The sequence below is a fragment of the Macaca nemestrina genome, chromosome 6, assembly GCF_043159975.1.
Source record: "Macaca nemestrina isolate mMacNem1 chromosome 6, mMacNem.hap1, whole genome shotgun sequence".
NCBI lineage: Eukaryota > Metazoa > Chordata > Mammalia > Primates > Cercopithecidae > Macaca > Macaca nemestrina.
Genome location: NC_092130.1, coordinates 177853430 through 177866362, shown reverse-complemented (window position 1 = coordinate 177866362; position 12933 = coordinate 177853430). Strand labels below are relative to the sequence as shown.

Genomic DNA, 12933 nt, shown 5'->3' with positions numbered 1-12933 from the left:
GCAGTCCATCAGGCTCCTTTGAGTGTTTATAATTCTACCATTTATTCTCTTTCCAGACAGCGAACACTTACAGATATGTCACAACTTAATTCCCATGCCTTTGCTAGCTCGAGTATAGCCAGAGTGTGGTGAGAACCACTGCCAGCCTCCTCTCCCTTCAGCACTCGCGATGTGTCCATCTGTGTTCTCGGTACTATACCAGTGAGGCAGGGAGAGTCCTGGAAATTATGTCCACAGGAGAGACTCGCAGGAGCCAATGTGGATCACAATGCTGAGGACATCCAGACACACTGTGCAGGGGATGAAGAACGCAGAGATCCCAACGCCGTCCCTCAATAGCTATGCATTAGCCTTGAGATCAGGCTCCCAGAAACCCGGGCCCCCACCTGCACATCCCTGCCCCGGCTCACCCTCTACACATCACCTGTGCCCAGGAAGCGGTGAGCCAGTGAAGGAATAAATGAATGCAGGAATGAAGGACCTTTGTGTCCCATGGCCAATCCCTCCAAATACATTCAGCAAACTTCACTCGGCATCCCGTAGGCCTCGCGCTCTTTAGACATATCTAGGCTGCCCACAATATTGGCCAAAAATGAATCATTCTGAGCCTAAGCAGGCTGTGTGAGGCCAGCGTTAATCATCCTCCCTCGGCTTGGTTTCCTGGAGCTGGGGCACACTCTCATTCGGGCACTGTCTCAGGCAAACGGCTTCCAATTGTTTATTTCTTACTTGCCATATAATGTCCTATTCAGGCGTCCCAGGCACGTCATAAAAATGCAGGACGCCAAATTTGAAGGAAGTTTTCCAGTGTGTTCCCCTCAGACCCACAGCCTCCAGAGCCTCCACCATCACCATGTAAATGCTAATGAATGACAAGTGCCGCAGAGGACTTTCATCTTACCATTTGATGAGGAAGTTGGCTCTGGACATGGGTCAGCTGGGCCATTTAGTTAAAATTTGGTGCTAATGAGAGCAAGATAGAGACTCAGGCCCCTTATGGCCAATTAGCTCTGTGCAAAGAGAAAGACTCAGTTCTGTGGTCAAAAGCTATCCTCTTCAACACAGTTAGCTATTCTAGAAATGTGTGATGTTGACCCCAAAGGGGAATGGAGTGTAAGAGGAGAGGCAGTTCAGCGATGACGTCCTCACAGCCTGGAGAGGCAGCTGACAGCACGTGAGCAATTGTCTGCAGGTTTGGAGATGTCTCACTGTTTAAGAATGACAGAAATAAATCTTTTGAGCTGCAGACAAACATTTTGTTTAGTTAGGTCCAGGTATCTCATTGAGGAGCGGCTTTGGAGATCTTGTTTCTAAACCTCTGGCTTTTGTGGAGCCATTGATTTCACTGCTTCGTTAGTTACCCACAAGGTAAACACACTTTTGAATGCAATTTTACTTTTTTTTTCACTGATCACTTAACAGACTTATAATCCCTTAGGTTTAGAAGGATCCATACAGGTGACTCTTTTTAGGTAACCAATCCAGGCTTACTGTGCCTGGTGACAAGCCATTGCCCAATCTATCTCTCACTACCTCTGGAAAAAGCAAAGTAGGGGGTCTCCCAGACAGCAATTCATCTGGGGGCACTCTGACAACCAGGAAGCTCTGGTTGATGCTCGGAGCATAAACCAGACACATCATGAGGTAGATTTGTTTGTTCCCTTTTCCTAGAACAAGGATGATTTCTGCCTTGCTTTGACACAACTAATGGAGGTCACTGAAATAATCTTTCCCACTAGGAAGACTGTCACGAGGTGAGTGCACGACGGCCCCTGCACCCAGACAGAAAGAAGCACCATGCCCTAAGACGCCCCTCTAAATGCACATGGCCACCCAGGTCTCCTTCCCTTCTAGACTCTCCTTTTTTCTTTTTTTTTTTTTTTGAAGGCAGTGAACAACTATTTTCATCTTTCACTCTCAATTCTTGGCAAAATATTTAGCATCCAAGAAATATTTTTGGATGAATTAACTAGTAGGTGATCCTCTCACTTTCTCTGCCTAAGCATGTAAAATTATACCAGATAAAAAAGTCACGCTCACAGGCCCCTGTCTTCTGTCCTCACCTGGTGAGGCCTCCGCAACACCGCCCCTAACACTCACGCTAGCATGGTGGACATCACCCACTAACACACACTGACACTAACACGGTGGATGTCAGCCACTAACACATACAGCAGCCCTGGACTCTTTTCTCCTGGATGACCAAGGGAATTCCCCAGAGGGACCAAGAGTTCCTCAGAGAAAGAGGCAACCTTCGTCTTCCTTGTATGTAAGCACAATCTCCCCCCTGCAAGAACCACAGTGCGTTCATCCTGTCTGTAATACCTTAGGATGGGATGGTATCCGAGTCCCTCTGGAATGAGCTTCAGTTCTAAGGTTTTGAAGGGAAACAAGAAGCAAAGGATCTTGGGCCAAGTATTTATCTATTATGAAATGAGGTGAAATGAGCCAAACCATTGTGGAATTAACTAGGAACGAAATTTAGTTCTATAATATGATTACTCAAGTTGCAGATAATAACAATTGTGAAGAATTAATCTGAGGATTTGCCCTTTCCTTGGAGTTGTAGCTGAGGGTGGGGGAAAGAAGTTCTTTAGCTCCTGGAATGATGTCATCTCATTCTGCTCCATTCACTCATTCTCAAAGTGGATTAGCACTACAAGTACAGAGTGGATTGATCTCTTGTCACAAGCCAAAAGATTTAGACTTTGTGTGCAGTAAATATTTATTGAATGAACACATAATTTTAAAAGCTACATGAAATATCACCTCAAAAACTTCTTAATTATTTCATATCTGTGATTCGAAATACAGTATTTGCCATTTGTCCAAAGACAGTTAAATCATAGCTATTTCTAAAGAATAAAACCTGTCAGCTTTTTTTTTTTTTTCCGCTATTTCTGAAAATAAACATGAGTCTACTTCTCAGCACTCAGGTATAGGGTATATTCAATGATCACCGCTGAGTCACAAATGTGCAGGCTTAAAATGATTTTCTCTGAGCTCTCAGCAAATACGCAACACGTAGAAGCTTGTATTACTATTATCTTTTTTGAATATGGGTCCCGGAAGTCCCTCACTAAACAAGAGCTTGTTGATTAACCTTGAATCCGGTACATGCTGCCCACTGACACAATCCCACCTCACTCTCCCTCAGTCCCCTTCTCCAGAGATCATCTTGAATGGGAAGAGAAGGCAGGTGACCTCTGCTATTGATGTGTGCACCACAAGCATGAGGTCCCACGGTTGCCACCAGGAATAGCTATCTACTCAGGACCTGATGAAGCGCTGCCCAGACAGCTCTGTAACCCTACACCAGCACACCAATATGTGTGCTAAACTGATCAATAATAAGATTGATACATCTTCTACTTGGGTAAGTTAATCTTCTTATTGATCAGTGTAGCAAACATATTGCTTTTCTTGGGCAGCCTTCCTCTCTAGCTCTTCTCCCCCGCCTCAACGCCCTGGTTGTCTGGTGCTATCAAGAAGAGAAATAGAACAACATTTTCTACATTAAATGCTTCCATTACATCAGGATCATCTTAGTCAGCTGCAAATATCTCTTAGAGGAGAGGATTTATAACCGGCAGGTGCCCAACTCATTTTTCTGTGTGTGTTAGAATCTTGATAATGACCTGGGCTTCTCCTTGCTCACATTTAGCATGTAGATTTTAAATTAATAATAGTTATCCACTGAAGGCAGTGCTTGCCTTTCCCATTACAGCACCTACAGCAAAGATCTGAAAAATTAAGACGACAAACAAAGCCAGCATAAGGCACACACCCAGTCTATTCCTGCTGTATTCTTTTTCCTATTCAAGACAGAGTAAAAGTGGGAGACACAGGAAGCAATTTCAGAGGACAGAAAGGGGCTAGCCGCAGGCAGGGAGAATGACGGAGAGAAGAACTTAACAGGAATGCTTATTCTAGGAAGATAATCCAATTCAGGGACCTGATTTCTCCTCCTACGTCCACACTCACACAAGGAGACTCTGGGTCAGACGCTTCACCTCCAGCTCTGTGGCAACTCCCTCTGTGACTTGGCAATTACCGTCACTCGTACCCAGAGGCTACAGAAAATCTGGGTTTCTAACACACAGAGCATTGTTGTCAGATGCGGAAGGGCAATCCGGTGCTGGAGTGCTGTCCAGACACGCAGGGCCCCTGCCAGCCCCTGGCAGGATGGGAGGAGACTTGAGAGGGGACGTGCAATGGTGCCTTCTAGAAGAGAGGCCTTAGCAGCTCTGAAAGCCACACGGTGTAACGTGGAGCCAGAATGTGGTGTCTCCACCAGAGCATCCTGTGGGAGGGCCTGTGGGCTTACAGCACAGCGGGAACGGTGCTGCGGCACCCTGGAGCAGCCACCAGCCACAGCCAGCCAGCCACGGGGAGGGAGGGTTGCCAGGGGAGCGAGTCTGCGGGTGAACGAGCACAGCAGCCGCCGTGGAGGGAGCAACGTAATTTCTGACCCATGGACCATGTACTGGGGGAGACTACTGTGCACCATGTGTAAGGAAGACTATTCTTGAAGGAGAATTGGGCCTCCTGAACTGGTGGGTTCTGGAAGGCAGCAGCTGGCTCAGGTGTGTGGAGATTCCCGGTGTCAGGAGGTGTGCTGGGGACAGCCAAAGACTGAGATCTTCAGGAACTGCTTCCGAGCACCAACACACTGGTACTCTTTCCTGACTGCCAGCACCTTTGCCACGTCCAGGAAACATCAGTTCTGGAGCACTGGTCGGGGCCCTGCCTGTGCCCGTTTCAGACTTTGTCAGTCTGGAGGCCTGCGACACAAGGAAGGCTGTCAAGCTCCCCTTCCTCCCGAGCGAGCCCTGGGAGGTGCCTTCCACATGCCACAAAGGAGCCAGCTCAAATGAGAAGGCGATGGGTTTAAACCCTTTGGAAAAATCCTTAGTTGGCAAATGAGAGTCAAGTGCAGCCTTCCCTCTGCCACCTGGACGTCTCCCTGGGCTGGGTCATGCCCATCAGTGAGCTGGCTTTGCTCTGCTGGGGCCCCACGGGAATGCACGCAGTGGTTTGATGGTAGGACGCTGTGTCTTTCGGATCGCTCCCCTGACCTCCACACTACATAGGATAGGGTCATCAGTGTTTGCTGAATGATGTTTGAATAAAGGCAAGTCAGAGCCTCAGCCCAGGAAAGCCCATCCTTTTCTAGAATCTCCTGGTGGACAACTTTGAGTTCAGCTTGCTTGATTGACTTTTCTAACACTGAATTTTGATAGCTCTGTGACTACTTTGGGGGAGGCTATTATGGCTCAGGGCTGACTTTCATACTTCATACAAGCACATGTTGCTGAATTTGACCATCACTAAAGTGTCCACGTGGGAGGAAGGGGGTCACCTTCCCCCATGCTGCATGGGCGAAGAAACTGAAGTGCATAGTCTTGCTGGAGACTCCAAGATATTTGGTGGGCAAACTGGAGGCGAGCTTGGTTCCCCGCGCTTTGCCAGGTGTGAGAGACTGAAGAATATTCAGAGTTTTCCTTGAGATCCGAAATCCGGGCGGCCCCTCTGGGGTCAGCGTCTTAGAACATCGTGAAGATAATCAGCAAGTCCATATCGGGAAAGGCTCTGGAAGGGCACAGCTGTGCCTTCTCCGTGGCTCCATCTCCGGTGGGTGAGACTCTATTCTGTGGCTTATAGGCAAGAAAGGAATCTTGGTTACAAACCCTCCCTATGCTGAGGGCCATGTAATTAATGTTCTAAAGCAGAGGAAGTGAAATCAAGGGCATCTGATGAAGCGGAGGAAGGCTCACTAGGCTCCAGGTTGCTCTGCTTTCTAAGTGATAAATACAGTCTCCTTTAAGTGGGAAAAAATGCTTCACAATATCCATTAGGATGGAGGCCAACAACATGGTTTAAGGACAGAGCTGAGAGCTGCCACTCATGGACGGAAGGGTTTGTCCACTTCATGGCGTGTGTCCAGGACCAGCAGTGCCAGCTTTAAAAACTCAAAACTTCACTTTATTTCAAAATTCCCTTCCACCTTACTCAGCCTGTATGTACAATGATCTTTTCCTTACCCCAGAATCTGAACAAAACCAGCTCGAGAACAGGTTTTCTGCCCCTTGTATAGGATTAGAAGAAAGGTGGACATCAACAAGCAGGAAGACTGAAGGCACCATGGGTGCCTGTGTGGGTCCAGCAATGCCCTGCAACCCTGGGCATCACCAGCTGTGTGCAGGGAACCACAAGCGCCCTTCCGGGGAGCTGGGCGCCGTCCTTTCTGCCTGGTGCTAACGACCTGGCCAGGCTTCTGTTTTCAGGGGAACGAGGCTGAGCCAAGTGGAGAGAGTGAGTTATTTAAAACCGGTTCTGCCCACGGATCCCTGATTTCTTGCAACTGTTTTTGATTGACAGTCAAGTCCCTGTGTCCTTTTTATTTCTGTGAGTTAACTGAGGTTTTTACACTTTTTGCTAAAAAGGAAAAAATTTCCCTTTCTTGGCACTCAGGGAAATCTTTCTGCACAATATTTGCAACCAAGAGCTGGGGCATTGAGCCTTTTTCCTTGTCTTCTGTGGAATACCAATACTTTATTCTGAATCTGAGATATTCCTGATGGACCAAAAGTGAAAAAAAAATTTTAAATGAAGGAAAAAAAGCCCTCCCTCTACTGTCAAGAGCAAAAGAATTCTCAATATTTCTAGGACAAATGTTGGATGTGATCTTCTTATTTCACCTTTGGATAAATTCTCACTTCAAGCAAAACTCTTTTCCTTTGAAACTGCTGTTAAGCAGACACATACCAAAATCACTCAAAAAGAATGTTTTGCCTCAGAATAATGTGATGTATTTAATGTATTCTGACAGTCGTCAATAGGCTGGACTCTAAATGCCTTTCATTTCTACATGTTCTTCTTTCTCTATGTTGGCATTGGACATCTATCCTTAATTAGTACCTACTCTTGGATGGTTTTCTCAGCCAGGAATGATTTTGCCACACACAGTCCCCCCACAGGGACATCTCGCAATGTCTGGAGATATTTATTTTGAGTGGTCACCTTTGGGAGAGGGAGATGTTACTGGCATCCAGTGGTCGAAAGTAGGGATCCCACCATGCACAGGCCTGCTCCCAAACAATCATCTGACACCAACGTCCAGATGTCAAGACAAGAAGTTCTCATCAGACAATGAGGACATCTGGCCAAACAGACAACCATACGTTCAATCTGACACAATTTACAATTTCTAAGCTAATGCACATGACTTTGGAATAAGTGGTCAATGCCATGTCTGCATACTATGTACAGTATTTTTAAAAATTTATTCACACATATGGTAGCTACCCCATGCCCACACTTTATAAGGAGCGTCCCTGAGAGATCTCCTAAGGTGGAAAAGGCACAGACACTCCACAGCCACAAAGCTAACAGAACATCACTACAGACAGGCTAAAAAGAGGGAGACACATGCAGTAGCCTGAAAAATAGATACAGGATGTTTTGCATTAAAAATAGGAATGAGACACGGTGACTCAATTTGGAAACAAAAGGCTGAAAACTCAACACGTGTCTTTAGATAGACAGGAGAGAAAACTATTCCTGAAACTGTTTAACAGAACACAGTTCATGAGAAATAGGGTTGGAGATGCCGTTACTGAAAGAAAAAAAAAGAGGAATTTCACTGTGAATGATCCAAATGTAAAGACACTGGTTAGAAAAAACAAAACAAAACAAATAAACAAAACAGGCCAGATGTGGTAGCTCACACCTGTAATCACAGCACTTTGGGAAGCAGAGGCGGGTGGATCACCTGAGGTCAGGCGTTCGAGACCAGCCTGGACAACATGGGGAAACCCTGTCTGTATTAAAAATACATTTTAAAAAAATTAGCTGGGTGTGGTGATGTGTGCCTGTAATCCCAGCTACTGGGGAAGCTGAGGCAGGACAATCGCTTGAGTCTGAGAGGCAGAGATTGCAGTGAGCTGAGGTTGCACCACTGCACTCCAGGCTGGGCAACAAGAGACTCCATCTCAAAAAAAAAAAAAAAAAAAAAAAAAAAAAAGAAAGAAAAAGAAGAAAAAGAAAAGAAAAAGAAAAAGAAAAAGAAAAAAAAGCAACAACAAAATGATACTAAATAGAAAATGGGCTTCAGATAAATTTGGATTATTGTTGAGATTAATAAATTAGAAAAGCAACCTATAAATTAATTATATTTTGTCTTCTAGTCTAGAGAAAATGCTAGAAATAATAGATTTCAGTTTGTTTGCGTTGAATATGCTAGGGTCGCATTTTTGGGTAAAGTATGCCTAAAAAGAGAAAGGTAAATCAAAGTCTCACATTTTCAGAGCAACAAAGGAATCTGTCACCTTTACAATATTTAACATATAAACTTAGCAATATATTGTCTACTGCTTAGAACTATATTAGCAGAAGGCTGCTGAGTTCATATACAACATTAGCAAGCAAATTCCATTTCTTACAAATAAACACATTATATGAAATAATCGATACACAGTATTGCCCAATCACTGTGACCATTACATGCCTTCAAGTGGAAGGTTATAGTACTCAGATAAAGTAAGACAGTCTGGGTAACAGTTGACTACCTTTGGAAGCTTCATGTTTCTTAAATTTTATTTAAAAAGACAAGCCCTAAATAGCTATATATACCCAACTCTTTAACACTGCATTTGCTCACTCTGTTCTTGGAGTCATAAAATGTCAATTTAAAAAAACCTTTCATTTTGTAATTTTCCTCAGAAGGATAATTCAGGATTCTCCAGCAGAAGCTTGAAATGCTGTGGATTGATTCAACCTCCAACCTATGGTAATTGAGTCTGTCTGCCTATGTTTTCAGCTCCGAAAAGGAAAAACATGACAACTGGCTGTGTTTTCAGAATGAAAAGGGCAAATCCAACTTTCAGTATAGGAAGTCTGAGTTGTGTGGCACAGAGGTACTGTAGGAAGGGTGCCCAGGTACCCACGTATAGTAGAACTGATGGTGAGAACTTTGATGGGAGGAGATGGGAGAACAGACTTTCTAGAGGACAGTGGAAAAACAAATGCAAAATCATGAAGGAAAGGAGCATGGCCTTGAGTCACAAGCATGGGGTCCTTGCACAGAAATAATCAGGAGGTAAGTTTGTAAGCATTTGGGGATCTTAAAGTGAAATACCTTGCACTAAGCTGTCTGAATTTTATCCTGTATGCACTAGGAAAGAAAGAATGAAGGTCCGCAATCAACACTGAGTTCTGAGAAGTTGACTGGGACGATGTTCTACCCAGCTCTCATCTAAAGGAGGAGAGTCCCCAAGCCAGAGGAAGCCGTCAGAGAGCTTCTCAGCTGAGAATATTCTATGAGGTCCCAAAGGTTAAGGATGCCAGTTACAGAAGCTTGACAGAGCAAAAGGGGAAGGATGTGTCACTTGGCCATGTAGCTGACTGAGCTTAGGGAATAAGAAAGCAAATGCAATGGAGGTGACCAAGGGGTGACAACGCTTCACCATCAAGATGAAGACCACACAGGGGACTGGGGGTCAGAGGGAAGCGAGGATAGGGAAGTAAGGAGTGTGCTCGGTTAGGAAAACGTAGATTATTGATGCGCCCTTGAGCTGTTTAGACAGAGGTGGCCAAAGACAGCTGGGAGATGGCCACTCAATATTAGGATTCAGGGCTGCCACACCACCCAGCTTCAGGAGTTACCTTTCCTCTTGTTTTCCATGTGCCTGGTGCTTCTCAGAGTTGTGTAGTGTGGTGGCCTTGGGAAAGGGTCACAACTAATAGTTTCAAGGAGCCTGAAAATCAGTGCAACACATCTACCTGCATTCAGAAAGAGTATCTCCTACTTTTGCTCGACTGATGTAGATCAATAGAACACCCCTGCAGAATTCACATCTCCATACTCCATAGACCATTCTGACTATGGTCACACTCTTTCATGATATATTAGCTGCACATACACAGCCACATTTTCAGCTTCAGGACGAATGTGGAATATTCCATCCTGTTTGGACATACCTTGACCTCACAGCTCTGAAAGACTGCTGTTACAACATCCGCCCCTATGGGAACCTGAGCCGCAAAGTCATCTTGAGTGTGGTTAGCTCCTATCAGCTCCATTCCTATCACTCCACATCCCTTTCATGTTTCTTTCCTGGGTATATTTTCGTGGATATTATTCAAGAAACATAAAATAAAAATTATGGACACAAAATTCTGCAGGCTGTGGTAGGGTAGAAACCAATGTGAATGTAAGTTAGCCACTGTGACTTCCAGAAGACGGTGAGCCAGAGGGTTAGTGCCTTGGTAACCTTCTAGCATGGCCCAGTCTGGAGTGCCTGCCTCAACTGCCCTGAACCTTTCCCTTAATACAACCTGTTGAGATAATGTCCCCAATGTCAACATTGTCAGTGTCCCCACCCTTGACACTAGGGACATTGTCTCAACACGTTGTATTTCTCCAGGAAGCAATGCTCAGTACATGCATGAAGGTGAGCTTCCTTCATTTTAACGAGATTCCCCTTCCTGCACTCATCCTCAGGCGCCTCCAAATATCCAGGCATTCACACAAAGAGCTCCACGGGCTCATGATCTATTATTTCTGTCACTTCCATAGGAATCTAAGTATTTTGCTTCATGAAATCATATAATATTAGACCCATGGAAACTTTTATTCAAACAAAATTATGCATGGATCCTTATATCCACATATACAATATATGAAACAAAAGTGTAGCTGCTCTTGTTGGCATGAGAGGAGAGGGGTCCCAAGTTCTCAGAACCTCCCTAAGGCTCCAAGGAAATTCGGGCTCTGCAAACCTTAGATTAACAAACCCTGAGATGGGCAAACCTGATTTTACCAGTGAGAAAAATGAGGCCTGCTATATGTTAGCAGCATTCTCTCTTCTAAATCTGAGCTGTGCCTCTGCCCATGTCACAGTAAATATACGCCTCTTTTAAATGCATACGGAGAAATTTTTCAATTAGTTTCATTCTCAGGCAACTGACAGGCTAGTAAAAGATGTGACTCACAGAATTTTATATCTATTATATGACTTGGCTGCAACACAGCAAATGTATTATGATATTGATTGGCACCAACTAATAAACAGCATTACAGAAATAATGCAACCATAATAAATGAGACTGGAGGCAAACCAAGAGACTTTGAAAATGAGTATTTTGGTAATTATGACCCTCTCTATAAATATAATGGGCAAGGTAGAGAAGCAATTTCTAATGTGTGATATTGTTATGATTAATACATAGAACTGCAAGCAATAAATCCAAGGGAATTATGTAAACTATGACATCTTGCTCACAATATGGTGTTAGTTTTACATTAAAATGTTATAAAAATGAATTGTATAACTTTCCCCCCCAAAAATAAATAATTACGAAAAGCATGACTAGGATCTTAGTGAATTATATACTACATATACAATGGGATATTGGAAAGTACTCATTGTGCAAATAAAATGTCACATTATTCTCTCTACCATTCTAGTTAAATAAAATCAGAATTATGACTTGTCCTCCAGAGGGGCCAAACTCAAACACCTTTTGCTGAAGTTGAAAGTTGATCAGTCTCTCGGGTCTGATATTTCAGAATGTGGCTGGTGTCTTCAAGGTGATCAGTTTTTGTCTGATGAATGAATGAATACTTGTCACCAGCCCTATGAGATGGCCTTGGCCACATGCTGATGTACTCATTCCAGGGACACAGCAGAGCTCTTTGGGTGACGAAGACCATGTAAGATCAGGGTCAGCAAATCACAACTACTCCCTACCTGAGCACCCACTGAGGGCAAACAGATCAAGAGCTACTGCTGCATGAGATGAGATTATGGCTTGGGTCATATCTTCCAAGGTCTACGTAATGAAATTTAGAAGACCCTACTAGGGAAAAGTAACGCTGACCAGTATGCCAAGGCTTCTCTGAACTATAAACCCATTTATTAATCTCTGGCTAAGTCCGTATAATCTTACTCAAAGCCATAGTTTCAAACATGACATGTGCAGACAGCTGTCAGTCTGGAGATCTAGCCATTCCTATGTCCAGCCCTGTATTTTTCTGTCCACCAAGCATCACTAACCGGATAGGCCATAGCATCTTCAACACAACGCCCCTCCCCTCACTGCACATAAAGCAGCTGCATGACTGAGCCTCCTATTCTAGTGAATGCTCTGTCGCCTTCTCCTCATGCAAGTCATTTTTTTTTTTTTTTTGCCTCTTCTCACCATTGACATTCTCAGCACTCAAACCAAATAACTTGTCAAGCCTTTCAAAATGGGCCACAAGTGAAATTTTAGGTGCTCTTCCCCTGGAAGTCAGAAAGCCTCCCCAGTCATCACACTACCTGCAGCATCTTCCACCACAATCCATCCTAATGAGATCCCAATGGAGCCACAACTTACATGCAATTAACATATGTGAACTCTACTAAATTCCCTCAGTGCTGACAGCGAGTTACTCTGCTTATTACAGATATGAACTTTCTATATAGTATGGCTCCTGTCCATAAGCCAATGACTTTATCTTGTTCTCAAATATGGAAATCTGTTACAGGGCTGGAATAAAATTGGTGATGTTGGAGTTTTTTAAGAGACAGTATTTCTATATATCATATTTAATGGACTAATGGAGAGATTATTAAAAGGTAGTTTTAGCAGTGCACAATTTTACCTACCACACTGAGTTTAAAATCGAACTAATCTGTATAAATTGAGACTCCACCACGAATTTAGTAATAGACAAACCTACATATGGTTTCTGCCTCAGAGCATTTAAATCTGCCAGTAAAGAACTACTCATGCTTCCCTTCAGCCACCAAGGCCTTTCCTAAAGGAATAACAATTTACTTCTTAAGATAAAGTCTTAATTTATCTCCATTTTGCTGCCCAAATCTTCTTTCTTATCATTTGACTCCATGGCTTGCTCATTCTGTTTCTTCCATCTAAAGTACAGTT

At 43.9% G+C, this 12933-nt stretch overlaps 1 long non-coding RNA gene across 1 annotated transcript; it reads left to right on the top strand.

The window, feature by feature from the left end:
- Positions 1-796: 796 nt before the first annotated feature.
- On the top strand, positions 797-9523 carry LOC112427990 (uncharacterized). The gene is made up of 3 exons (XR_003019794.2): positions 797-932; positions 1672-1754; positions 9180-9523. It is a non-coding gene; the product is annotated as an uncharacterized lncRNA (long non-coding RNA).
- The last annotated feature ends 3410 nt before the right edge of the window (positions 9524-12933 follow it).